This window comes from Morone saxatilis, unplaced genomic scaffold (assembly GCF_004916995.1).
Source record: "Morone saxatilis isolate NCDOM2014 unplaced genomic scaffold, NCSU_SB_2.0 Contig21, whole genome shotgun sequence".
Lineage (NCBI taxonomy): Eukaryota > Metazoa > Chordata > Actinopteri > Moronidae > Morone > Morone saxatilis.
The window spans coordinates 19,751,587-19,762,239 of NW_023339774.1; the positions used below are offsets into that span (position 1 = coordinate 19,751,587).

Below are 10,653 nucleotides of genomic sequence, written 5' to 3' on the forward strand. Positions count from 1 at the left end.
CTCTGTATGATAATAAACAGAATAATCGTTTGTCATTTTGCTCCTAAAATAGTGAGACTTCATGTCAGCGCTCCGCTTCCTGTTATCTCGTACTTTTTGACTCAACGTCCTTTTGTCTCCATACTGGACACATCAGCGGGAACGAGCCGCTACTGAGGTTAAATCTTAAAATTAAATCTATGAGGATCAAACACTCTTATTTATTACCAGGAAGTTGGAAAAAAAAAACTCATATATTTCTGCTTTTGTCTAAACACCGTCAGCTTTTATCTGAGGATGTCTCGGACTCGTTTATTCCAGAAATATGAAATATTAGTTTTTATGTATCCTGCCTGTGTCAGCTCCTATTGTGTCTACAGGATACTTGGTGCTGTGCTGTGTTTTGGGACAGGTTTTTTGTGAGGTTTTATAAGAAAAGCGTGACTCTTCCAACACTCATCTCTTTGTCCTCAAGTGAAAGCCCTTACACATCTCACTTTACTCCCCCGAAGCCAGCCTGACAATAGCAACACGCTTCTTCATTTCTCAGCTTCCCACCTCTTCTCCTTGTCCTCAGCGTCTCCTTTTCACTCAGCTTCTCCCCTCATTTGTCTCCATCCCTCGTCTCCTCACCTCCTACACATGCCGTTTGGCGTGATTTGCCAAGAGCCCGAGAGCCGGGGATGATATCACCTGATACTTTTTATTATGTGAAACTCGAGAGGATCCGGTGCCAACGTTCCTCAGCAGTGCTTACTTTTGATTTTGAGGAGGGTATCGGGTTTTAGCTTGGAGTGCCCACAACAGCTACGGCTCTGCCCCCAGGGGCGTAGGGGATAAAGAAGCCAGCGAGGTCTCGGGTTTGCAGGAGAATTTGTGTCAGAGCCACAGGGAAGTTAGGATTAAACTGCACTCATCCCAAGCACAAAACACAGTGAGAACAATGCTTTTAACCCCCCAGAGAAGAGGGCCAAATACCATACACCCAACTCAGCAGAGAGACCGACTTCCTGAGTCTGGCTTGGAAAACAGAAGCATGGGGATTGAAGTGGAAGGACTTTTTCTTCTGTGACCCCCCTGTGTTTATGGTCCCCGGGGCTGTTTGAAGGGCTAAGGTGGGGCTGGAAATGGTTAAGCATAATGGAGACAGTGTTAGGCCTGAGGGCCCCCAAACTCTGCAGCTCTCTAACAGTGGGAAACTAAGGAGAAGTGTTGGGGCTCCTCAGGGCTCCTCCAGTCCATCAGCGGTCAGGCCTCAGCAGCCAGAGCAAATAGGTGTGAAGAATGTAGCCCCAAATGTCTTAAAGTGATATTTCACCTTGTTGAATATTTTCATTTTCTTAGCACTTAGGTATATTTCTCAAAATTAAACTAAACCAAGTGCTGTATGGAAGGATGTTTAAACACCAATAACATAAGATTTGTAGTTAGGCGGCTGCTTGAACAGGTAAATATGTTTCTTAACCAGACTAAGAGTCTACAACCATGCTAGCAGCTCTGTAGGCACATAAATGCTGGGCAAATTAAGATTTTGACCTGATAATGATGTAATGACAGCAATGGCGTCTAGTGTGTAACATTTAGGATGCTCTATTAGCAGAAATTGAATATAATATTCATAGCTATGTTTTTATTAGTGTATAATCACTTGAAAATAAGAACTGTTGTGGGTTTTTTGTTTACGTTATCTTTAGAATGAGCTGTTTTCTACAGAGAGAGCGGGTCCTCTTCCATGAAGGCCGCCATGTTGAACCATATTTCTCTACAGTAGCCCAGAATGGACAAACCAAACACTGTCTGTGAAGAAGGTTTCGTGGCCACTGTAGTTTCTACTACATGCTTGGAACGGTAGGGTGATGCGAGGGGGTACACTGCTAAATGCCACTAAATCCCACACACTGGTCCTTTAACTATCTATTTAAGAAAGGACACTAGGAGTGACACATTGGAGTGTTTGTAGGGTCACACAGCAACCTGCAAACAAACAGTGGTGATTGTTGCTCTGTTGTTATCACTCTCTGAGAGCACTGTGGCATTGTGATGGATGTTATCTCGGTTTTGTTGCTGTTCCTCAACCTCTTTGATCCTCTGCTCAAACAGTAAGAGCTGGTATTTGTCTGCTCAGAGATGCCATACAGACCAGTGAGTCAGACCAACAGCACAGAAACTTTCCACAAGATGGCTATCCAGTGAACCCCTCCCTGTCTTGCGGCTGTCCGATTTGGCCACCCACTTTGAGGGCCAGGCTGCGATATGTCAGATGGTCTTTGTTTTCCATCACCCCCTTAACCCTCGTGGTGTGAGCTCGCCATGCGAAGGCTGTTATGTTCAATATGAGAAGATGAGTGATTGTTGACCTCCGCCTTCCTCCTCGGACTCACAGATGAAGAATTACCCCCACCCCCCGTTCCTCCTACCGCAGTGACTCCTGCTACACCTCACCGCTCAAACCAGACTGACACCCAGTCAGTCAGATTGTATAAACAGATGTTTCCAGTGGGAAGCAGTTGACCACTCGCACCGAGATTAAATGAAGGTGTTGCATGTTTTGTGTGCCCAGGCCCACATGTGTTCATGTGTCAGCGGCTATGCTGTGTTTTTATTATGTTCTATGTTTGTATTTGGGGTAAAAAGACTCCTGGGATAGGTGAAATTGTTTTCTTTTTCCCCTCAGACTGCTTGTTTCTCCACAGTTCCTCCTCTCACTCAGAGGTGTTATAAGTCCTCGGTGCCTCTGTGACCGACATGTTAGCTCCACACCTCTCGCAGGTGTACTCCCTACTGACCACAAGCTGTGGGATCTGTTCAACACTCTCAGGTCTCTGCGCCATTATTCCTTTTCCCTCCTTCTCTCTTTCCCACGCTCCCGTCCCGCTTCCCCCCGGAGCTCAGTGTTGGGATTTCCTCACCTTCAACACATCCGTGTGTTTACGCTCCAGCGGTACTCCCCAGAAAGTTCATAAATTAGCGAATGTGCCGCAGAGATAACTCTCCCACACTAAGATATGCTGTAGTACAACCATCGTTGACAAGAGCATAATGGATAAAAATGATGTGGCGTGACCTCGCTGGGGGAATGTATCTGTGTCTCCTGCCCTCAGCTGTCGTATTAAATAAATGGATCGGTGTCAGATATGTGAATAAGATGTTGAGGTTGTCGGTGAAGATGCGCTGCAGCAGAAAACATTTGATGCAGATTTACATTCAAATGTTTTCCTTTTGAGCAAGTTCAGTTTACTCTGTGCCTGAAATGAGCTGGTACTCTGATTTTTGTCCGTATGAGTGCCCTTACTTCTGCTTCCTGACAAAAACTTGATGCTGAAACGTGTTGTAGTTTGTTTTTAGGTCTAACTTCAACATGACATGTCAATAAAGGCATTTTAATTGTTTAAAGAGAGGGTGCCTTGTTGCCGTTGTGTTGAATTAGGTTACTGAGTAGAACTAGTGCTGGGTATCCAACTTTTGACACTAAAAACTGGCTTTTTGATCAGATTCGTGATTTAAAACCCAAGTTTTGCTGCTTTTGGATTTTTTTATTCAGGAAAAGTTCTTGTATGGCTGCGTTTGTTGAGACAACAGTTAACATAAGAGAACTTGTGTGTGTTTTCTATAGAAAAAGATGTTAATATTTCTAAAAGTAAAGTATTTTGGTACAAAAACAAGTCTCAAAGCATTTCAAACAACACCCAGCCCAATCCAAGGCTATAAGCTAGAAAATATATGGTGCTCAGTATGCAGGCCTTTCCCCTGTGTGTGCATGTTAAACATCTGCCTCCATGTGCCTGTTGATGGGCCTTAACGCTGCGTAAGGCCTTGAAGTGGCCAGATGGTCTTAGCTGTGGGATTCAAACTGAGCTCGGGCTTCTCTGATTGCACGCAGAAGTGAACGTATAGCAGTGAAGACTCCCCAAACCTCCATTTGTTGCTCCAGATCTGTTTTCAGGTTGCCCTTTTTTTGTTGGGTCATGAGACATATTTTTATTGTTAAAACAGGAAAGGGTATATTGTTTACACCCATCTGCAGGTATGCTATCAGATCCTCTCCTTGTCAAGAGATTTGTTAAGCACCCCAGAGAGTCTGATTTCACCTCACAGTGAGCTGTCATTATTATTTCCCTCGACTGGAAAACTCCATAATATTCCATCTTCCATCTTCTTTCCGCAGCTGCTTTTTAAACGTGAACCCTGCGTAGCCTCTTGGGGTGGCTGGATGGTGGAGTGACGTAACGCGTGCAGGCGTTCAGCTCAGATTGAAAACACGTGAAGATAAAAACCTCATTGAGATATCCGAGGCATGTCCGGGAATCACGGCTCGAGCCAAAATCAAGCATTTGGTTTCTGTAGTATGAAATCAGTTCCTTCCTGACTCATATCAGTCCTGACCGCTTTATCAAAGTAGGGCTTTGGCACTCCTGAATATCCAGGTCACAGGTGCACAGACACAAAACCTTTGACTGTTTCTGTTGTTTTTATGTTCATAGCTTTGTTTTACATGATCAAGAAATGTGTATGAACTCCAAACCGGTGTTTGGTGTGTGCTGCTTGGCTGTGTTCATGTGTGTTATAGATAATATGAAATAGCAATAGAGACGCAATAGAAAATATCTTTAAGCTCCTGGAAACTTTGTGTAAATCTGAATGTTGCTTTTAAGCTCAGCTTGTTTCTCTGATAACTTCAGTGGATGGTAAAACTGTGGTTTATCACTGCATAAAAACTACATTTATGACAGCTTCTTGATGCTGCTGACAGGAGACCAGTGAATTGAGCGTTAATCAATCAAATGACTTGAATATTTGGGTTAATGTAAGCACACAACTCAACTACATATATAACATAACTAGTGTTTAAAGACATTTTAATGCAGAAAATGTTATATATTATATCTTTAATTGAGAATATCTATCATTATATGTTATTGAAACAAGGTGTTTGAAACAAGGTGTTTGAAACCAAAGTAAGAAAACAAAAAGATTACCATGTTCAGGCAACTCCATAAAAAACCTTCATCCACAGCTTAACTAAAACTGTCAAGTGGATTTCCTTCTTTCGTTATCTGACTGCTTCACCCTGCTTTTCTTCACACTCATCCACTTTCTTTAGATCTACAAGATACTATTGATCAGTCTGACAAGCGAAGATGAATCACTAGCGAGCCAACTGGCCAGATTTTGCCGATTGCTCTGTCGAACCCCCGTGAGAACGATGATTCAGCCTGGCATGTGTCTGCTGCGTACATGTGTGCGGATGTGCTGAAGATCTTTTCTCTGCTGTCTCTTCTGATCCTTTGGTCTTTGATGTGAGGGTCCTGCGCTGCGTCTGAGCCCCCGAGAGGGGCTGCCAAGAGAAACCTCTCCCGGACCAATCTTTAGGCAGCACCGCCAGCTAGTCTGTTAAATGATGTGCAGTCAGTGTCTGTATCTGTATCTCTGAATCAAAAACATAATATGTGAGAACCAGGTCCTCTCACAGTCAGGTTGGCTCCTGAGAATATAAACAGAAAGTGTAGCTGACTATTTATTGATGAAGTATTTCCCTAAACCCCTTCTTCAAACAGTGATTGTCCAATCGTAGCTCAGCAACTGTAACTAAGCACAGCGGGTGCGTCCAGCTTTCTCCACATGTTGAAGCATGTGTACGCAGATCTGTAGTAAGATATATAAATTCAGCTTTTTTTTTTAATCAACTTTTCAAACCCAAAAAACAAAAGTGATAAAAATTGATTAAATAGTGTTTACCTGCTGTAACGTAAACTGCAAACGTTAACATGCTCAGTTAACTAGTTTAGTATTTATGGCAGTAACTGAACAAGAAGCACATCATTAATTAACTAGGTTACATTATAAATAAACATTATAAATTACATTAAAAAAGGCCTCGTTGATCAGAGTTTAGGCTAACGTTAGCAGCTCTGTCCTGCTCTTTAATGGATTAAGCGGAAGTTTACCCTCCAGCAGTGTTACCTGAGATAGCGTTGTTTGCAAACACATGTTATTCCTGAAAAAAGTTTCTCTTGTAACATTAAAAGTGAAAAAAAGAATCTAAGATAATAGCAACCAAACAGGCTTATTATTGGATGGAAATTACAGTAAAAACCAGGACTAACTAGCTCCACAGTACAAGAATAACTGGTCTTTATTTATATCTCTACGTGGATCACCAACTAGTGAGACTGCTAATCTGTTAGCATTAGCCTTTTTAGCATGAGGTCATGTATGTAAAGTATAACCTGAATATTAAAAAACAATTCAGCTGTAAAAATTATAACGTCCAGCAGTGACAGTTGGCTAGAAATGGAAAGTGTATGTTTGTCTACCTCCGCCTAATCGTTTAAATAGTTTTGGGTAATAAAGTGTATATATGTATGTATGTGTATGTGTGTGTGTGTATGTATATATATATATATATGTATATATGTATATACACATACGTATATATGTATATATATATAGTATACTATATATATACTACAATATATATATATATATAATTATATATTTTAAAAAACTATATATACTATACATATATACCACGTTATACTAGTAGCTATATATAATATTATATATATAGTGTGTGTTTTGGTGATAGACGTTTTAAAGGGAGACTTTGTGTGGTTTAAAATGACTTATTAATTTCCAATCCAATTCACAACACAGTCAGATGAGCAACATGGAGATTTAATTGGAACAGTCAAAGGAAAGGTTTTATGAGTTTCAGGAACTATGCATCTAGGTTAAAAGGAACTTGTTTATTTGAACTGTTATGGCCATTCAAACTGATAAGAAAGGCCTCTTCCTCAGCTTTTCCACGCTGCCTTTAAGTAGCCTGGCCTATCGGCTCCTCTTCCTGTTTCAGTCGGCCCCCCTTTTTTTCCTTTCTTTTCCGTCTTCATATGGAACTAATTTGTCTACCCCTGTGTGAGTGAACACAAAAAGTCAGACGTAACGCTGTAGCTGACTGCAGTGTTGGCTGACTGCACCCGGTGCTGCTGTAAGCAGTCCTGGGACGCTCGGCTCCCGTCAGCCAGAAAGGTAATCCATTAGTCAGACAGTGAACCATCTGCTCCATCAGGCAGTTAACTGGGCATCCAGGCAGCTATCTAATCTAGCAGTCAGATATTTGTTGGAAGGATGTAACAGGATCTATGTAGGTGTGATGTATTGGTTATTAGTTAAGTTTTATGTGTGTGTGTGTGAGTAAACTTTACCCACAAACTGAATAACAGTAACTTGTAAGATCACTTTCTATAATATACTGTCAGTTGGGTGGTACATTAATAGTGCAATAGATCCATTAGATACTACATCATCTATTTTTGTTTCTAAGCATACTTTTATGTACTCCAAAGTTTCCTTAAACTGTAGTTCATGTTAAAAATAACACAGAAACAGTGTTCCCACCACTAGGGGTCGCCAAAGGTTCACAGGGAGGTTGTGAGGCCTTCTTGATTTTGTAAGAAAACTTAAAATATACATGTAGCTGAAAAAAACTAACTTTTTTAGGTTTACATTATTATTTAAGAAATACATTTTAAAGACCTGAACACAAGCTTTTTTTATGTAATGACTTAGAGTATCCTTTAAAGTAGTGGTGGAAGAAGTACTCAGATCTTTTACTTACAAGTAAAAGTCTGCATTCAAACTTTAACTTAAGTAAAAATACAACACTATTAACATTACAATGTACTTAAAGTACCAAAAAAACTATGCAAGTATGGCCCCTCATATAATAAAGTATATTATGTTATTGGATTATAATTGTTGCATTAATGTGTGCATTCTCATTTACATCTTTTTAAGAGAGAGTAAAAGTATGAAGTAGCAGAAAACAAGTACAACTACCTCAAAATTTTACTTAAGTAGTACTTCCAATACTGCTTTAAGTTGTATACTTGTAAATTCATTTTAAGTTTAGGCACAAAATGACAATAATAATAGTACACTTTAAATGTTGCTTTAAGTATAATTTAAGAACAAAATGACACAGATAAAGTCGCTCTGTAGCCTAAAATACACTTAATGTCCAGCATACTTACACATATAAGTATTAAACTAGTCCCCTTACTGTACGAGTATATCCAACAACATATTAACACACTTATTCACAGAAGTACACCTAATAGTGTGCACCTGAGGTTTCGTTGTTTTTCTGTTCGGGAAGTGAAAATGCATTTAGGCTGATAATAAGATGTTGGCCTTGGCTGATTAAAAGGGTGCAGAGAGCAATGAAAACAAGAGCGAGGAGGTGAGAGAAACTGAGACCAAGAGAGTGAGAAAGAGGAGAGACCCTCTGCAGCTCCAGCTCTTGTTATTTTAACCCAGATTCAGCACTGAAATATGGCCACCATGTGGACCCTTCTCAAAGAAGTGTGGCTCCAGTGTCGGCCCGGGCCAATCAGAGGAGACGTGGCGGTCCAGGAGGAGGAGGGACTTTGGGGAGGGTCCTGGGAGTGGAGAGTCTGAGAGAGAGAGAGGCATTAAAGTGTGTGAGCAGAGGAGGAGAGTCAGAGGCAGAGGAGCCACATCTCCAGGAGAGCTGGACTATCAGACTAATGGAGACAGGTTGGACTCTTATCTTATTTTGTATTAACTTCTCATTAAACTCCGCCGAGGTGACTCCTGGAGGTCATACGAACTGTCAGCTGGCCTCCAGGTTTGATGTAATGGGATGTAAATATTATGTTTTAGGTTTTGAATTGTAACCTTGCTGCGGAGCTCCGGGATGCTCAGCAGATGTGCAGAAGTGTTAGGAAAGACGGCTGTGGAAAACCTGACTATGAACTCCTTTGTTATTACTGTTAGAGCCTGCAATTTTCCTTAAATAATGACAAGGCTGAGGCTTATTCTGTCATGTAACGCCTACAAAAGAGCTATGAAATCATACAAAATCACATGGATGCCCGTAGCAAGTGTGCTTTTACTGGATTTGATTGATTTACGTGGTTTGTCACAGACCTGGTGATTGCAACCGTAAGGCTGCTCTGATTTCCACCATGTGGTTTTTATCTTTAAACGGATCCAGTTATTAAACAAGAAAGTGTGACTGGACTAGCATTTGAGGGGTCCTCCGTGACCAATCATCTCCTGCATTCCCCTCTCAGTAGCTGCAGGGGCTTTTCATTCAAACAGATCCTCAGATTATAAGCACTCCCTTTGTTTTAAAATTGCCTTGCTGTTGGGTCACGTAAGGCGAGGGAGGTGTGTGGGCTGGAAATGTCAAGGAAAGAGCTGCATGTTTTCTGGGTAATATTTAACAGAATGATGAGGTTGAGTTGTTCCTGACAGCTTCCTAACAGGTTGTAGATTATCTTTAGCGCGCCCTCTCTCTCGCTCCTTTCCAGCATGTAGACCTTCCCTAAACTCTCCCTAAACCCCTCATCCAACTCTAAACAAACACTCTCCATGGCGACGCGTTACTCTAGTCATGGCATGCCCATAGATATGTAGATTGTTTCCTGTCAGTGGCGGCGTAGAAAGGCGTTTCCTGCTGTTTTTGTTGCTGTGATAAGAGAAAGGCTGAGTGGGCACTTTGACTTGGGAGTTGTGTACTCAAGGCTTTTTATCCATAGAAGTAGCATGGCTGTAAGGATGGCAGTGTGTGGTCAACCCACCGCTTTGGTCGATGGATTGCCGTGAAGTCTGTAGTGCCACCGTGAGGTTTTTTTGGCTTTTAATGACATGTCTTGGGCAATTATTGGCCGAATTAGCATGAAATTTGGTGCAGATATTCATGAATCCCAGAGGCTGAAGTCTAATGACTTTAGTGATCCTCTAACTTTCTCTCCAGTGCTACTGTGAGGTTTTGTGTAAATGGTTTCCAGAACTATTGGAAGGATTGCCATGAAATCTGGTGCAAACATTCATCTCGTCATCAGACTAAACTTTAAAATCTTGTATACTTTGATTTGTGACCTGCAAGAAAGAACAATTCAACTAAAACAGTAGACCTTTTTAACAGCAGCCAGTTTGACATGAAATAGTCGGGTAAAACACAGGTGTTACCAATGATACTAATAATTAACATAATTGGTTACACCTGTGTTTATCCAACTATTTCATGTCGAAAGAGCTGCTGTGAAAAGCATCTATTCCTTCCTAAAACTGGTGATGTTCCCATCAACCTCAGGTGTGCTAACATGGTTAACATTACCTGCTAAACATCAACATGTTAGCATTAGCTTTCAGCACCACTGTGCTAAAGTACAGCTTTACAGAGGGCCTAGCATGACTGTAGACCAGGAATCTTGAACTGTCGGCTCAGGGGCCATTTGTGGCCCTCCATTCGCTGTCCTCTGGCGACATAATCTAAAAAATATAATATAATTTGGCCCTCAAGATTCATTTTTTGGGCTGCAAACAATAAAGATGATGTTTTTGTTCAATATTGTTAGTAATGGAAAAACAGAACATCGCCCTTTCTTGTAGTACTTAAACGTTGAAGTGACCCTCCTATGAGATTATATCAGCAGTGGCCCCGAGCCAACTTGAGTTTGAGACCCCTGCTATTAGTTATGTTTACTTTAGCGTGAATGTTTGTAAATAAATCTGCGAACCGATCGGCCATCTTTAACCGACCATTCATCATTAGTTAATCCTGAATTTCCTCTTCAGCCTTTCCATTGTAAAAGGCCAACAGTTGAGAGAAGTTCCCTTCTTGCGTACACTTTTTTTTTGGGG

At 41.2% G+C, this 10,653-nt stretch overlaps 1 protein-coding gene across 3 annotated transcripts in view; it reads left to right on the forward strand.

Moving 5' to 3' along the window:
• Nucleotides 1–10,653, forward strand: part of lhfpl2a (LHFPL tetraspan subfamily member 2a) — a 39,949-nt gene that overhangs the window by 17,832 nt on the left and 11,464 nt on the right. Inside the window, exon 1 of one of the 3 annotated variants that reach the window (XM_035668531.1) lies at nt 8,443–8,538. The exons of the other annotated variants lie outside the window; for them this stretch is intronic. The gene's annotated coding sequence lies outside the window, so the exon portion shown is untranslated. Of the gene's footprint in view, nt 1–8,442; nt 8,539–10,653 lie in introns of those variants that run through there. 3 annotated transcript variants of the gene reach the window in all.